At 38.3% G+C, this 17,085-nt stretch overlaps 1 pseudogene; it reads left to right on the top strand.

Moving 5' to 3' along the window:
- The first annotated feature begins 15,267 nt into the window (after positions 1 to 15,267).
- Positions 15,268 to 15,368, top strand: LOC127693105 (uncharacterized; annotated as a pseudogene).
- The last annotated feature ends 1,717 nt before the right edge of the window (positions 15,369 to 17,085 follow it).

Here is a 17,085-nt window from a genome sequence, read left to right on the forward strand (position 1 = left end):
GTACACTGGGAAAAAGGAAACAGTCAGACTTTCCAGGATCTATTGGATACTGGTTCTGAATTAACACTGATCCCAGGATATCCCAATAAACTTGTGGTGCTCCAGTTAGAGTAGTGGCTTAGGAAGGACAGGTGATTAATGGAGTTTTGACTGATGTTCGACTCACAATAGGTCCAGTAGGTTCCTGAACACATACTGTGATCATTTCCCCAGTTCCAGAATATATAATTGGGATAGATATACTCAGAAATTGGCAGAATTCTCACATTATTTCCCTGACCTGTGGAGTGAGGTCTATTATAGTTGGAAAGGCTGAATGGGAGCCTTTAGAGTTGCCTCTGCCAAGGAAAATAATGAATCAAAAACAGTATCATATTCCTGGAGGAATTACAGAAATTACTACCCCATCAAGGACTTGAAAGATGCAGTTTTGGTGGTCCCCACCACATATCCATTTAACTCTTCCATCTGGCCAGTGCAGAAGACAGATGTATCATGGAGAATGACAGTTGACTTTTGAAAACTAAATCAGATAGTAACTCCAATTGCAGCTGTTGTACCAGGTGTAGTTTCATTATGTGAGCAAATTAACACATCTCCTGGAACCTGGTATGCAGCTATTGATCTGGTAAATGTCTTCTCAGTACCTTTCCATAAGGACCACCAGAAGCAATTTGTTTTCAGTTGGCAAGGCCAGCAGTATTCCTTTACAGTTTTGCCTCAAAGATATATTAACTCTCCTGCCCTGTGTCATAACTTAGTTAGAAGTGATCTTGATCATTTGTCTCTTCCACAAAATATCACATGGGTGCACTATATTGATGACATTATGCCAACTGGACCAAGTGAGCAGAAAGTGGCAAACACTTTGAATTCATTGGTAACCCATGCATATCAGAGGATAGGAAATAAATCCAAGTAAAGTTCGAGAACCTCAGTGAAATTCTTAGGCGTATATTGTTGTAGGGTATGCAGAAATATTCCTTCTAAGGTGAAAGATAAGTTATTGTACCTGACCCCTCCCACCAACAAGAAAGAAGCACAATGTTTAGTGGGTCTATTTGGATTCTGGAAACAGCACATTCCTCACTTAGGTGTGTTACTCAGGCCTATTTACCAAGTGACTCAGAAAGCTGATAGCTTTGTGTGGGGCCTGGAACATGAGAAGACTCTTCAACAGGTCCAGGCTGCTTTGAAGATACAAGTTTCTGACCTGGATCTTCGTATAGAGATCTTGAGTCATAGTGGCTATGAATCCCAGAAGACTAAGTCAAGAAGATCTCTGAATTCAAGGTTATCTCTGACAAAGCAAGTCCCAAATCTAGGGGTGGTGGTATACACCATTAATATGGGCCACACCTTCTGCTGGAGCCCTACATAGGACATTCTACCACTTGGACCACATGATTCAGCAGGCCCAATGGTACTTGAGGTGTCAGTGGCAGATAGAGATGCTGTTTGGAGCCTCTATCAGGCCCCTGTAGGTGAATCACAGAAGAGACCTTTGGGATTTTGGAGCAAAGCTCTACCATCATCTGCAGACAACCACTCTCCCTTTGAAAAACAGCTCCTGGCCTGTTATTGGGCCTTAGTGGAAACTGAATGGTTGAAAATAGGACACCAAGTTACTATGAGACCTGAACTGCCCATCATGAGCTGGGTGTTATCAGACCCTCCAAGTCATGAAGTAGGACATGCACAGCATCAGTCTATTATCAAATGGAAATGTTATATACATGATTGGACCAGATCAGGTCCTGAAGGCACAAGCAAGTTACATGAAGAAGTTGCTCAAATGCCTATGGTTTCTACTCCTATTTACAATGCCATTTGCTTCCAAGCATGCACCTATAGCCTTAAAGGATGTTCCCTATAATGGTCAGATTGAAGAAGAGAAGACTAGGACCTGGTTTACTGATGGCTCTGCACATTATTCAGGCACCACCCAGAAGTGGACAGCTGTAACATTACAACCCCTTTCTGGGACAACTCTGAAAGATCCAGGTGAAGGAAAATCTTCACAGTGGGCAGAACACATAGTATTAAACTTAGGATGGAAGAAGAAATGGCCAGGTGAATGATTACTTACTGACTCATAGGCTGTAGTAAAATGGATTGGCTGGATGGTCAGGGATGTGGAAAGATCATGATTGGAAAGTTGGTGAGAAAGACATCTGGAGAAGTGTGTGGATATATCTCTCCAAATGGGCAAAAGATGTGAAGATATGTATATCCCATGTAAATACCCACCAAAAGGTGGCTTCATCTGAGGAGGTATGCAATAATCAAGTGGATGAGATGACCCATTCTCTGGACAGTCAGCCTCTTTCCCCAGCGATCCCTGTCATTATCCAATGGGCACATGAACAAAATAGCCATGCTGGCCTAGTAGGAGGTTATGCTTGGGCTCAACAAAACAGACTTCCACTCACCAAGGTTGACATGACTACAGCTGCTGCCGAATACCAGATCTGTCTACAGCAGAAACCAACACTGAGCCCCAGATATGGCACCATTCCTTGAGGTGACCAGCCAGCAACCTAGTGTCAGATTGACTACATTGGATCACTTCCCCAGTGGAAAAGACAATGTTTTGTTCTTACTGGAGTAGATACTTACTCTGGTTATGGATTTGTCTCTTCTGCATGTAATGCTTCTGCCAAAACCACCAAACAAGGATTCACAGAATGCCTTATCTACCATCATGTTATTCCACATAGTACTGCTTCTGACTAAGGAACTCATTTCACAGTCAGAGAAGTGTCACGATGGGCCCACGATCATGGAATCCACTGGTCTTACAATGTTCCCTATCATCCTGAAGCAGAAGGCCTGATAGAAAGATGGAATGGCTTTTGAAGACACAGTTACAGCACCAATTAGGTGGCAACAGGTTGGAGTACTGGGGCAGAGTTCTTCAGAATTCAGTATATGCTTTGAATCAGCATCCAATATATGGTACAGTTTCTCCCATAGCCAGGATCCATGGGTCTAGGAATCAAGGGGTGAAAAGGGAATAGTTCCACACATTATCACTCCTAGTGGCCCTCTAGGAAAAATTTTGCTTCCTGTCCCCACAACAGGTTACGTGGCCTTAGCTGGTATTTATAACTACCTTCCTCTACTACCTATTCTGTATTTCCTTCACCCTCGGCAAACACTTCAGCAGGTCTTGGCTCTTTTCCTGGAGAATTGACCCATATCTTCATTCCTGATGGCTCTGTATCCTTTGCCATCCTACTTGAATTAGACTGTTGTAATTTTTCATTGACTTTAATCATAGGACATGGTAGTACTAAGTGACACCCCAAGGGATCTCCTGCACTCCAGACATAATCCTGTTTACCTCTGTTGTGGAGAGGCAATCGAATTTCCCCACGGTAATCTGGATCTATCACCTTTCCTAATACTGTTATTCCTTTCTTAGTCTGTTGGTTTAAGGGCATTAGAAGCCCAAAAATAACCAGGGGGAAGTCTGAACTCCCAGTTCAAAAGAATGTTTGCTGTGGCTCCTGGTAGGAACACTCCCCTATCTGGAACCAAAACTTCCAGGCTAGAAGAACCTAGAATTGTGGCAACAGGAAGCACATACCTTTAATCTTGGCCATACACTCTGCTGAAGATCTACAAAAGGACATGGGAAGAAGAAAGACTCAGTCACTCTTCTTTGCCTGCTTGCTTTATGGGACTGAGCATTTGCTAGACCTTTGGACTTCCATCCACAGCTACTGTGGACCATTGTTGGGGAATTGGACTACAGACTAAGTCATCAACAAATTCCCTAACTATATAAAGACTACCCATGCATTCTGTGACTCTAGAGAACCCTGAATAATACAATAAGGCTACTGATTTGTTTGAGTTAATTTTATATGCAGACTCTTTGCTAAAGCTGTTTATCAGGTTTAGTAGTTCTCTGGTGGAATTTTTGGAGTCACTTAAGTATACTATCTTATCATCTGCAAATAGTATACTTTGACTTTTTCCTTTTCAATTTGTGTACCCTTGACCTCCTTTTGTTGTCTGATTTCTCTGACTAGGATTTCAAGTACTATATTGAACAGGTATGGAGAGAGTGGACAGCCTTGTCTAATACCTATTTCAGTGAGATTGCTTCAAGTTTCTCTCCATTTAGTTTGATGTTAGCTACTGGTTTGCTATATATTGCTTTTACTATGTTTAGGTATGGGCCTTGAAGTCCTGATCTTTCCAAGACTTTTATCATGAAGGCATGCTGGATTTTCTCAAATGTTTTCTCAGAATCTAATTAAATGAACATGCAATTTTTTTCTTTGAGTTTTTTTTTTATGTAGTTGATTACATTGATGGATTTCCGTGTGTTGAACCATTCCTGCATTCCTGGGATGAAGCCTACTTGATGATCTCATTCAACTCCACACCTTCTCCCCCCTCTCTGTCTGTCTTTGTCTCTCTCTTTCTCTTTCCTCTCTCTCTGTCTCTCTTGAAAAACAAAGAGGCAAATAAACAAAACAAAATAAAAATATTATTGAAATTCTTCATACCTATGGAAACTAAGCTATTGTGTTAATTTATAATTTGTGTATCAAAAAGGAACCAGAGCATGGTGTTTCTTGTGTGTGTGTGTGTGTGTGTGTGTGTGTGTGTGTGTGTGTGTGTTTGGGTTTGGAGTAACTGGTAAAAAAAAAAAAGGCACTGAAAGCATCAGCGCAAATAAGCAGCAATTTCTACAGACTGCTTCTAAATCAGGCACTCTTGGACAATGATTCTACAATTAAGATACCTATTCCTCACTTTTCTACAAAACTGATATTTCTTTTGTTCTTAAATTATTTTCTGTGTATGGTAAAAAAAATAGTTAACTGTGTCATGTTACTATACTTTTCAAATATTTCTTGAGATTTAGTTTGATTATTAGTTATAAAAAAAACAAAGCTTCAATGCTGGTTCTTGTTTCAAAAGACATTAGCTTATTTAATGTCAGTAAAAATAAAACCCAGGAGGTTTGTAGACAATGTAACAAATGTCTTCACAGATAAATTTTCCATTGAGAATTATGCTTTATATGTTGACCTGTTGTTTTCCCCTATGATAATATATGTACCCGAGGAATAATTTTTTTATAAAAATTGATGAAAAGAGTTATAATTTGTAGAAGTAATTTTCTTGAAAAATATGGGCGTCTTAGAAATGATATTCATAAATTCAAAGATACTTGTAAGTAAACCATATATATCTTCATATTTTATACTCTAATTAACTCATAATATACTTTTAAGTTGCTAATGTGAAGACAATAGATAATAAGCCCATATTGACCTTACCATATTATTTTACTCTTTCCTATGACCACATACCCAACAAAAACTAACTTTTTCAAGGAAAGGATTTTTTTTTTAAAAGTTCAAAGGATATGATCCATCATGGTTAAGAATGCACATAGGCAGGGCCAGCTACTCTCTGTGGAGGCAGAATGTTGCTTCTTCACAGCTAGACAAATCAGAAAGCAGATACAAGGGAATCATGGTCTTCAGCTAGCTTTACCATTTCATTTGTGTGTGTAAGTTGGGGGGAGTGTACGTATTCGTGGTATATGCACATGTATGTGTACACAATGTGTTCCCTTGTGCACATGAAGACCAGAGGAGGATATTAAGTCTCCTGCTCTATCATTCCTGTTATATTCAGTTGAGAAAGGATATTTCACTGAGCATGCAAATAGATGGCTGCCAGCAAACCCTAGTGATCTTTCCTTCCTTGTTCCCTACAATACAGGGGTTACCAGAGCTACACAGCCATGCTTAGTGTTTTTGTGTGGTTTCTGAGGGATTTTCTAAGCCATTAGTCTTTATTCTTTTAATAAATTCATTATTCTAAACAATCATAGTGTTGCAAATATTAAGGTCATGTGTGCATTTAATCATCTCTGGAAATGATCTGACAGATCAGCAGAAGGTAGAGTATATACTCATGGAATTTATTAATGAAATTAAGCTGACAACCAGTGTTTACTGGTTATCAAGCACACACAGTTAACTACCTACAATTATCACTACTCTTTGTGTACAGTATTAAACATACAGTAAGAACAATAGTCTTTTATGGAAAGACTCAGTGTAGCAGTATAGGGCAATACCAGAACAGGGAAGTGGGAAGGGATGGTTGGGGGAATAGGGGGAGGGAAGAGGGCTTATGGGACTTTCAGGGAATGGTAAGTCAGAAAAGGGGAAATCATTTGAAATGTAAATAAAAAATATATTGAATAAAAAAAGTAATAATAGTCTTCAGTGAATCATGCAAAGTTTGGTGTGTCAAACTTGTTTAAACTTAGAGATTATCAGATAGGTATCTTAATTGTTTTGAAGCAAATATACTTCAAGAAAAAATATTACAGGATTGCTCAGGAGGTAAAATTATAAGCACATGACCTTACTTACCTGGCCAAAGTCACCTGATATTGCTGAAAGGCATTAAATCATGACAAATTTGAGGAGGCATGCCACAACTAAGGCTGTGACAATGTTACTGAGAACAATAACACTTTTTATACCTTTATCAGAAACAGAATATCAGGGCAATTGCTAGCCTCAATATAGTTGTAGTTGATAGGATATAATGACATTTATTCAGAGTACACAGTAGTAATGTCTAGGATCAATTGTTCTGTCAAATTTTCATGCTTACTTGACTACTAAGGGAATATATAAAGAAACATAAAGTGTCCTGAATGTTTCAGTGCCTGAGAGAGTGCATCAGTCTCTCAAGAACAGGAAGACTCATTGTGTCACAAGAGCCATGAGCTCTAACCTAAAAACATATGATGCATGCCTCTTAAGACATTTGGAATTCCTCCTTTTTAATTTTTAATTTTATGGTAAGCAAGTCAATCTTTAAAATAGATGTGGAGTAGCAAGTCAAACTGTAGGTTATAATGCATCCCTGTATAATCAGACAAAAAACACTTCCCAGTAACATTTTTATGGACCATAGTCTTCTAGAGGCAGAAAAACAATGATCAAAAATTTTGCTGAGTTTTGTGCAGAAATGGAAGAGGGTAATTCATCTAATTTTGAATGTTTAATGATTAATATTTTATCATGTAAGGCCAGAACATCCATACTTAAATTATCATGACCACATTTGTCTGTGGTACACATATTAGCAGTAGGGGCACACAAGATCTCAAAATTATTGACATAAACAGGAATGTTACTTCTTTCCATTTAACAGATTTAAATACAGGTTAATCAGGTACATAAGCCCAATATGCTTCAGCACTAACAGCCAAATTCAACAGCAACTACATAGCAAAAACAGCAATTCTACAATCCCAGCCTTCCCCTGAGATTTTATCAAGTCCTTTTGCTCAGTCACTAGTTTCTTCATCTGAATCAATGCTGGTAGTCACACTGCATTCTTCATGAATCCATAACCCTGTTGGCCCATTATCTTTCTTTTCTTCAGGTGTAACCTCTGAAGACAAGGTGGAAGCTCTTTATTCATCTTCCATAAGATAAATAAGTCTTTTGGGTAGCCATAGTAACTTTTCAGAACTCTGAGGAAAAAAATTATAAACAAACTTGGCTCCAGTCAATTACTGGATCTGGACCATTCAATTGGTGAGATATAGCATCTCTCAAAAGGACTGAGATCCTAAATTGTTTTAGAGAAACCTAAAAACCCATTCTGTAGCAGTTAGGCCAAGGCCAAATTTTAAAAATTTAAAGTACATAAAATAGAAGATAAAATATCAGAAAGTGTAGTCACCCTACTCCCCCTCCTTTGCTTTTAAGTGACTTGAAGTTGTTCATTAGCCATTTTCATAAATGATTGACAATGAAGGTTATAAGGAATGTCTGTGAGATGGATTATATCAAACCGATGGCAAAATTCCTGAAAAGACTTGGAGTGTATGTAGAAGTATTATTATTTTTACAGTATTTTACAAAGGCATTAAGTATCAAAAGCCAGTGTTAACTCATTTAAAGTATTTAACAAATAATTATTTTATGAGGAAAACAAATTTAAGGAATTAACCTCATTTTAATTTTTGTAAACAGGTCATTTAGTATTTTATTATTGCTAGCAGAAAGCAGAATGTCATCCATGTAAAGTATACTAAAACAAGTATGAACATTTTTAAAGTTTTTTTAAGCAGTGACAATTTTTTTTAAATAAAGTTGGATTATTTCTTCATATTATTCCCTTTTCCTTGTTTTATTCCTGCCAATAGTTGAAGCATTTCTTTTTACCTTTGAAAGGCCATAGGCAGAGTTAACCCTTGAATATGTGAAGGCACTTGAATATATCAGCATAGAGGTATATTTGATCATTAACACATTTTCCCACACTTTCTTTCTGTTCTTTTTCTTTTTTTCAGTTTTCCAGCAACTTTAACTAATTGTTATTTCAGTTCTGAAAGACTTTTCTCAACTTTAGTATTTTGCCCAAGTGAAAAATACTTAACATAAAATTGAAAACAAATGAAAGCAATATAGAATCCGAGTGTTTGCCTCTCAGCACGTCCCAGTCATAACTAACATACATCTTTGCTTGTAATCAAATTTTTTCCTTTGATATTCCCTCTATTTTATGAGAATTCAGATTAAAATCCTGGCTGCAACATAGATGTTGGTCAGAATTAGAAAACTCTTTTTTTATTATATATAATCTTTATTTACATTTTAAATGATTTCCCCTTTCCTGGTACATTTTACAGCCTGGTATGTAGTATTAGCATTTTTATATGCCGGTTGTATAACAGTAATCATACCTGCTTCCCCATCGACTATCAGGTCATTTACTGCCTGCCAAACACTGGAAAAAAAAATCTTGCTATACCTCTTCAGGCCCCTTCCTAATTTTAGGAAGTTACCTTGTATTTTTTGTTCATGATCTGGCAACTTATGCCACGCCTGTAAATCCAAAGTGTTGATTTGTCCATAAGCCTTAGGGACATATATGGTTTGTCATTGAGCATCATTATACATGCTTTATCCTAGTAACATTTCAAAGTCTTGAGGATATTATTTTATTGATTTCTCATAACTTAGCCCTGACATATTTCTAAATAGCCAGTCTCCCACAGTAAATATTTACTCCCAGTAATGTTGTGAATGGGCTTGGTGCTGTTTTTGTGAACCAATCCCTTAATGAATAAAGGAGCCAATCACTGGGTGATTAGACAGGACTTCCAGGATGGACAGAAGGAAAGAAGAAACAGGAGAGAGTTATTTGTCTTTGGAATTGGGAGAGCAGAGGCATAAGATGTAACTGCTGAAGTCTCCTAGTATCATGGCAGATCCACAAGGATACACCACTGGAGGGATCAGATTTTAATAAGGCTTACAAGATTAGGTTTTAGTTGTTACACCCAGAAACTGAGATACCATTGTTTCTGAACTAAGTTTGTGTTGTGTTTTCCTTCATGCAATGACTCATCTGGGTTCAAGAGAGAAAAGTATGGCCCCCAAGCATGGGTTTGCTCGAGATGCTCCACAAAGGCCATGGGGGATTTGAAGCACAGGTTGGTGAGGTAGCAACCCTCCACTGGGAACATAAAGAGCTAGATGGAGACATTTTAGGAGCTATGGGCCAGTGAACCTCCAAATCTCCAGCCAGGCTGCGAGGGCAAAGAGTTAGAGGCACAAGCACAGGAAAGTGCTTGTTCTACTCTTTAAATATTTCATGCAACACTGTAAGACAAGCTTTTATCCTTCCATCAGATGAGAAAAAATGGCTTCCATAGAAATAAAATGATGTAAAAAGAGAAGTCAGTCCCTATTGAACACAAGTCTGCCTAAAACCTTTAAGAATCTTAAACCAAACGTGTATACAATTTTTAGCTCATTGTTCTGGGTTATTAGATTCAGCCTTTTCACTCATGCATAAAAGAGAAAGTCCTTCTCTCCATGTTTTTTTCCCATCTTTCAATCTCTTTACAAAATCTCTTGGCTGGGAGACCTGTACCATGTCTTAAAAGGAGTTGCTTTTCCCGAAGACAGTGAGAATCCTCCCTAAGAACAGAAAGAAATTAAATGAAACAAACACACAAAAGATGGGGGGAGCAAAATCAGCAGAGGGGGGAAGAAAACCCATAACTTCATGGGGGTGGGAGAGAGAGACTAGATAATATATCTCCAGGTTCTCATTTTTCTTCTATTTCTTGTGTTCTGCCTTTTCTTGATCAGTTTAATTTTTAATTTTAATGGTGTCATTTAAATCTATTTTTTTTATTTCTTTCTAAAGCTGAAAGGCATCACTAGCAATTTTTTCTGGTTCTCTTGCATCTAATTTTTCTGACTTCTTCTTCTTAGGAAACTAACTAACTAACTAACTAGTTAGAAACTAAGGTTCTGGGTTCCAGATATCCCTCTTGAGAGAAAGAATGGTGACATTCACTAAGGAACTCTCACAATTGCATCAACTGATGTTGTCCCACTATAACTCTTCCATCCAGCAACCTCGTTGTTTCTCCTACCTTGACTACTTTTTACCTCCATTATAAACTTTTGCCATATTACACTATATGTACATGATTCCCAGGAGTTCCTTGCCTTCTCAGCTTTTTCTTTCCTTTTGCTTTATTTCTTTAAATCCCCATATTTCAGGTCTCTGTTCAGGTGTTACCTATAACACTATGTGCCTTATCTTATTTAGGTGGCCAACGTCACCAGATGGCCTTGAGGAATTACACACAACTAAGGCTGTCAGAATATTATTGAGAACATGAGAACTTTTTATACCATTACAAAAAACAGAATATGAGGGCAATTTTCAAGAACATTAAAGCTCTAGCTTCCAGAATATAATGACATTTTGGGGTCAGAAAACAATGTAAATTGAGACACTTGTACTGGAATTATACCATAAACATAATTTTTAGGAGAGAACATGCAATGGAAGAAAGGCTACTTAAGAACAGAGAGAAAAAAGATGTATTGGGTGGTGTTTGTATATGGCAGTTTTGACTGAACACTTTTACAGAGAGAACAAATTAGATATAGATGAAGACAGAACTATCCTGGAAATAAGAATGAGCCAGAAAAGCCTATTGCCAAAGTTAGTATGAGGCCAAGCAGAGCAATTCAATCAGAGCTGAGATAAGTCAGATTGAATCAGACAGCTTGGATGATTATATTGTACAGAAGCTAGAAGCTTCCAAGTATAGGTCTAGGGATATTTACAGCAGAGAAAGAAGCACTCTGGTGTGCCATTAAGCTGCTAGTGTATGCTGTCTCCAGTTTCTTTTTGGAGGCACTCAGGGCTATGAGCTTTCCTCTTAGCACTGCTTTCATTGTGTCCCATAAATTTGAGTATGTTGTGCTTTCATTTTCATTAAATTCTAAAAAACCTTTGATTTCTTTCCTTATTTTTTCCTTGATCAAGGTATCATTGACTAGAGCAGTGTTCAGCTTCCATGTGTATGTGGGCTTTTTGTTGTTTTTGATGTGAATGAAGACCACCATTACTCCATAGTGATCTGATAGGAGGCATGGGATTAGAACAATCTTCTTTTATCTGTTGAGGTCTGTTTTGTGACCAATTATCTGATCAATTTTGGAGAAAGTACCATGAAGTGCTGAGAAAAAGGTATATTCTTTTGAGAATTCTCCCGCATGTAGTAAGTACACATGCCCCACTATGTTCATAGCACCCTATTTATAATAGGCAGAAACTGGAAAGAATCCAGATGTCCATCAATGGAGCAATGGATACAGAAAATGTGGTATATACACACAATGGATTAATGTGTGTATTAAAAACAATTTGTCATTAAAAACAATGAATTCATGAAATTTTTAGACAAATGGATGGAACTGTAGAATATCATTTTAAGAGAGGTAACCCAGTCACAAAAGAACACTCATGGTATGCACTCATGGATAAGTGGATTTTAGCCTACAAGTTTGGAATACCCAAACACAATTCACATATCAAATGATACCTGTGGGAAGCCATCCTGAGCTATTCAGACTTATGCTTACTCATGGCCCTAAGGTGGTGACTGCCAAAATATGAGAACAATTAACTAGAGCCTTCCCCATGACCTATTGGTGGGAGAAGATTCCCGAGGATACCACAAGATGTTCCTGCCCTAACCGCGGAATGTTCCTGCCTGCGTTAACTCCGGGTGTCCTCACCTGGTTGACCTCCTCGCTTCCTGCTTCCATTGCTAGGGGTGTCTCTGCCCTTCCCTCCTTTGTTGGTGTGAATGTTAATTCCTTCTCTGTAAGCCTTAAAACCCACTTACCTCCCCGACATTAAATTAAGCCTTGACATAACCCAGACTGACTTGTCTTTCTTAGCGTGCTTGGCTTCCCTTTTCTCTCCCCCCCCCACACATTTTTGACCCTCAGGTAGTGCCTCTTCGAGACCCTGGAATAACTGGACCTGCTGGATGGGTCAGATACCCAAGGAGGAAGAACAAAGTATGGATCCTTGGATCCTTTGTAGAAAGGGGGAAAATACCCACAGAATGAGATACAAAGACAAATGTTTGAGCAGAGTCTAAGGGAAAGACCATCCAGAGACTACCCCACTCGGGAATGCATCCTATATACAGTTACAAAACCCAGGCACTATTGTGGGTGCCCACAAGGGCTGGCTGACAGGAGCCAGATATAGCTATCACCTGGAAGGCTTTCCTAGTGCATGACAAATACAGAGGAGGAAACTCTTAGCCATCCATTGAACTGAGCACAGGGTCGCCAATGAGGGAGCTAGAGAAAGGGCCCAAGGAGCTGAAGGGGTTTGCAGCTCCATAAGAGGAACAACAATATGTGTCACCAAGTACTCCCAGTGCTCCCAGGGACAAAACCATCAACCAAAGAGTACACATGGAGTTACCCATGGCCCCAGACACAATGGCAGCAGAGGATGATCTTGTTGGACACCAAATGAGAGGCCCTTGGTCCTGGAAAAACTTAATAGCATACTGTAGAGGAATACTAGGACAGGGAAGGGGGAGTGAGTTGATTGGGGAAAGGGGGATTTCTTATGGGATTTTGGGGGGAAGGGAACCAGGAAAGGGGACAACATTTGAAGTGTAAATAAAGGATATACCTAATTTAAAAATGGGTAAACAAGAAACACTCTGGGCTCTGCCCAAGCTGTTTGCAGCCATGCTGCTTGGGTCTGGCACTCATCTCAGCACTTTTTCTGAGGAAATAAAAGCAACATTTACAGTTGACATTCTCAGTCCTAATAATCTCAAAATCCTGAGGAAATTGAAAAGTTTTCCCTCAATTTTAGTCAGTTTCCAGGAATTTCCAGAATTCAAACATGTGAATAATATTTACTCTGTGAGAATTTCTTTTGTTGTTTTTGTTTTTGTTTTTGCTGCCGCTGTTGTTGTTGTTGTTGTTGTTGTTGTTGTTGTTGTTCTTCTTCTTCTTCTTCTTCTTCTTCTTCTTCTTCTTCTTCTTCTTCTTCTTCTTCCTCTTCTTCTTCTCCTTCTTCTTCTTCTTGCTGTTGTTTTCTTTTGTTTTGTTTTCCTGACTGGGTACCCATCTTAGTCTCCATCTGAAGATTTTTAAAAAAGGCAAAGTTCATTAGCTCATCTATCTAAACATGAACCAAAGAACAGCAAAACCAATAGATATGGCAAAGTAGATGATGGAAGGCTACTAGAACAGAAAAAAATTGAAGGCAACTAAACAATGCTAAGGGAAGGAGAAATAGTCTTCTCCAGCAAGGATTACACCAGTCAGCTATCCAGTGTCAAATGACCAACTCTGAATATATATATATATATTGCAGACAAAATCTATTCTATTTATCAATTTAGGAATGTATGTCTGTATTTACTCAATTCCTTATCCCACAAGATGGCCATGTACTTGAAATATAGCAAATAAAGGTATATGGGTGGTTGTGGAGGGAAGGAGGAAATTATGTAATAATAATATAATCTCAAATATAAAAAGAATTAACTTTTAAAAAGTCATAGTGATGAACATCTTTTTTCCCAGTGCTGGGAAAGGGAAGTGGGAGTGGGTGGGTTGGTGACCCTGGGGAGGGGTGTGATGGGATAGATGTTTTCAGAGGGGAAACCAGAAAAGGGGATAACATTCAAAATGTAAATAAAGAAATTATCTAATAAAAAAGGAAAAATTGTTTTAAAAAGTTCAACTTTTCAAAATTGAAGTCTAATGATTATTCCTGTCTATAGAGATATTCTCAAGACAGAATTATGTCATTCACACAATGTGGATTTCTCTAATACTAAATATATGTCTTCCACATGGTCCTTTTATGTACATATGTATACACAGACATCTGACTTTGAATAAAATATTTAAAATTATCTACTTTTACAAATTAGTTGGCCAGGTACCACAATCTAAGATCATATGTTGTCCTGAATCTTTACTTGTAGCATTCCATACACTGCTTTTTACCTAAATAATGAACCTCCCATTTATGTGACAAGTGGACAAATAAAAAGACATCTAGACATGCTAAAAGTCACTTCAAGGAGACACTTTCTACAAAGACAAAGGAAAACAAAATGAAATCACAGCTATAGTAGTTTTTGGAGTCTTGTATTTTCTAATTGATTTTCTATGTTGTATGAGAGTAATGTGAAATTATTTTTATATTTTCACAGATTTGTATGGAAAGAAAAATGTAAGAAAATGGCATGGTATTCATAATTATTAGGAACTTGACAAATACAGAGGCAAATGCTCACAGCCAACCATTGAACTGAGTATGGGTTCCCCAATGAAGGAGTTGGAGAAGGGATTGAAGAAGCTGAGGAGGTTTGCAGTCCTGTGGCGGGGAGTAACATTGTCAACCAGCCAAACCCACTGGAGCTCCAGGGGACTGGATCAGCAACCAAAGAGTACACATGGACAGACAAATGGCTCCTACCATATGTGGCAGAGGATGGCCTTGTTGAACATCAGTGGGAGAAGTGGACATTGAGCCTGAGGGGGTTTGATTGCCCAATGTAGGGGGATGCCAGGACAGGAAGGCAGGAGTGTGTGGGTGAGTGGGTGAGCACCCTCATAGAGGCAAGGGGAGGAGGGATGGGATAGAAAATTCCAGGAGGGGGGATCTGGAAAGGAGACAACATTTGAAATGTAAATAAAGAAAATATCCAATCAAGAAAAGATTCTGGATTATGAAGAAGTAAAATAAAGCAAATTGAATCTTCAACAGTTTTAATATTTATGGTTTGGGTAGACAAGTATTAAAGAGTCTGTCATTTCTAGGACTCAGTATAATCTTTGAAAAGTATTATAATATTTATGTAGGTAATAAGAAAATAAATTTAAGTGCTCACTTTGGCAGTGCATATACTAAAAATGGAATAATACAGGGATGACTATCAGGGTCTCCGGGCAAGAATGACACACAAATTTAAAGCATTTTGTATTTTTAAAGGAACAAATTAGGAATTCAAAAGGAACTACTGAGGGACATTTCATCAGAGTAGAGGATCGCTTGGGACACACCACACCAGGACTCCACCTCCACCCAGGAACTCAGCAGCACCACAGCAATTTGTGCCAGGGGAAAGTAGCTCACCCAGGGTTGCTGAGATAGGCCTGCAGGCACACAGACAGGGCAAGCTTGCTCCAGCCAGTGACAGCAGGCCCAACTAACACCAGAGATAACTGGATGTCAAAAGGCAAACATGGGAACATTGCTAACAGAAATAAAGACAGTATGGCACCATCTGAACCCAATTCTCTCACAACAGCAAATCCTGGATACCCCAACACAACAGGAAAACAAAATTTGGATATAAAAATCACAAGTCATCAGATGGTTTTAGTGCAGAATTCTATCAGATCTTCAAAGAAGACATAACACCAATACTCTTCAAACTATTCCACAAAACAGAAACAGAAGGAACACTACACAACTCCTTTTGTGAAGCCACAATTACACTGATACCAAAACTACACAAAGATCCAACAAAGAAAGGGAACTTTAGACCAAATTCCCTTATGAACATCAATGCAAATATACTCAATAAAATTTTTCCCAACTAAATCCAAGAACACATCAAAATTATCATTCACCATGATCAAGTAGGCTTCATCCCATGGATGCAGGGATGGTTCAATATAAGGAAATCCATCAATGCAATCCACTACATAAACAAACTCAAAGAAAAAACACACATGGTCATTTCATTGGATACTGAAATGCATTTGAAAAAATTCAGAATCCTTTCATGCTAAAAGTCTTAGAAAGAACAGAAATTCAAGGCCCATACCTAAACATAGTAAAGGCAATATACAGCAAACCAGTAGCCAACATCAAACTAAATGGAGAGAAACTTGAAGTAATGCCACTAAAATCAAGGACTAGACAAGGCTGACCCCTCTTTCTATAACTTTTCAATATAGTTTTTGAGGTACTAGCTAGAGCAATTAGACAACATAAGGAGATCAAAGAGATACAAATTGGAAAGGAAGAAGGCAAACTGTCACTAAATGCAGATGATATGATAGTATACTTAAGTGACCCAAAAAAACTCCACCAGAGAACTCCTACAGCTGATAAACAAGTTCAGCAAAGCGGCTGGTTATAAAATCAACTCAAGCAAATCAGTAGCCTTCATATACTCAAAAGATAAACAGGCTGAGAAAGAAGTTAGGGAAATGACACCCTTCACAATAGCCACAAACAATATAAAGTATCTTGGTGTGACTCTAACCAAACAAGTGAAAGATCTATGTGACAAGAACTTCAGATCTCTGAAGAAGGAAATGGAAGAAGACCTGAGAAAATGGAAAAATCTTCCATGCTCGTGGATTGGCAGGATTAATATAGTTAAAATGGCCATCCTGCCAAAAGCAATAAACAGATTCCCATCAAAATCCCAACTCAGTTCTTCAGAGAGTTAGAAAGGGCAATTCTCAAATTCACCTGAAATAACAACAAACCCAGGATAGCTAAAACTGTTCTCAACAGTAAAAGAACTTCTGGGGGAATTAGTATCTCATGCCTCAAGGAATACAACAGAGCAATAGTGTTAAAAACTGCATGGTATTGGTAGAGTGATAGGCAGGTGGATCAATGGAATAGAGTTGAAGAAATGAACCCACACACCTATCACCACTTGATCTTTTACAAAGGAGCTGA

This window comes from Apodemus sylvaticus, chromosome 9, assembly GCF_947179515.1.
Source record: "Apodemus sylvaticus chromosome 9, mApoSyl1.1, whole genome shotgun sequence".
NCBI classification, from domain to species: Eukaryota; Metazoa; Chordata; class Mammalia; order Rodentia; family Muridae; genus Apodemus; species Apodemus sylvaticus.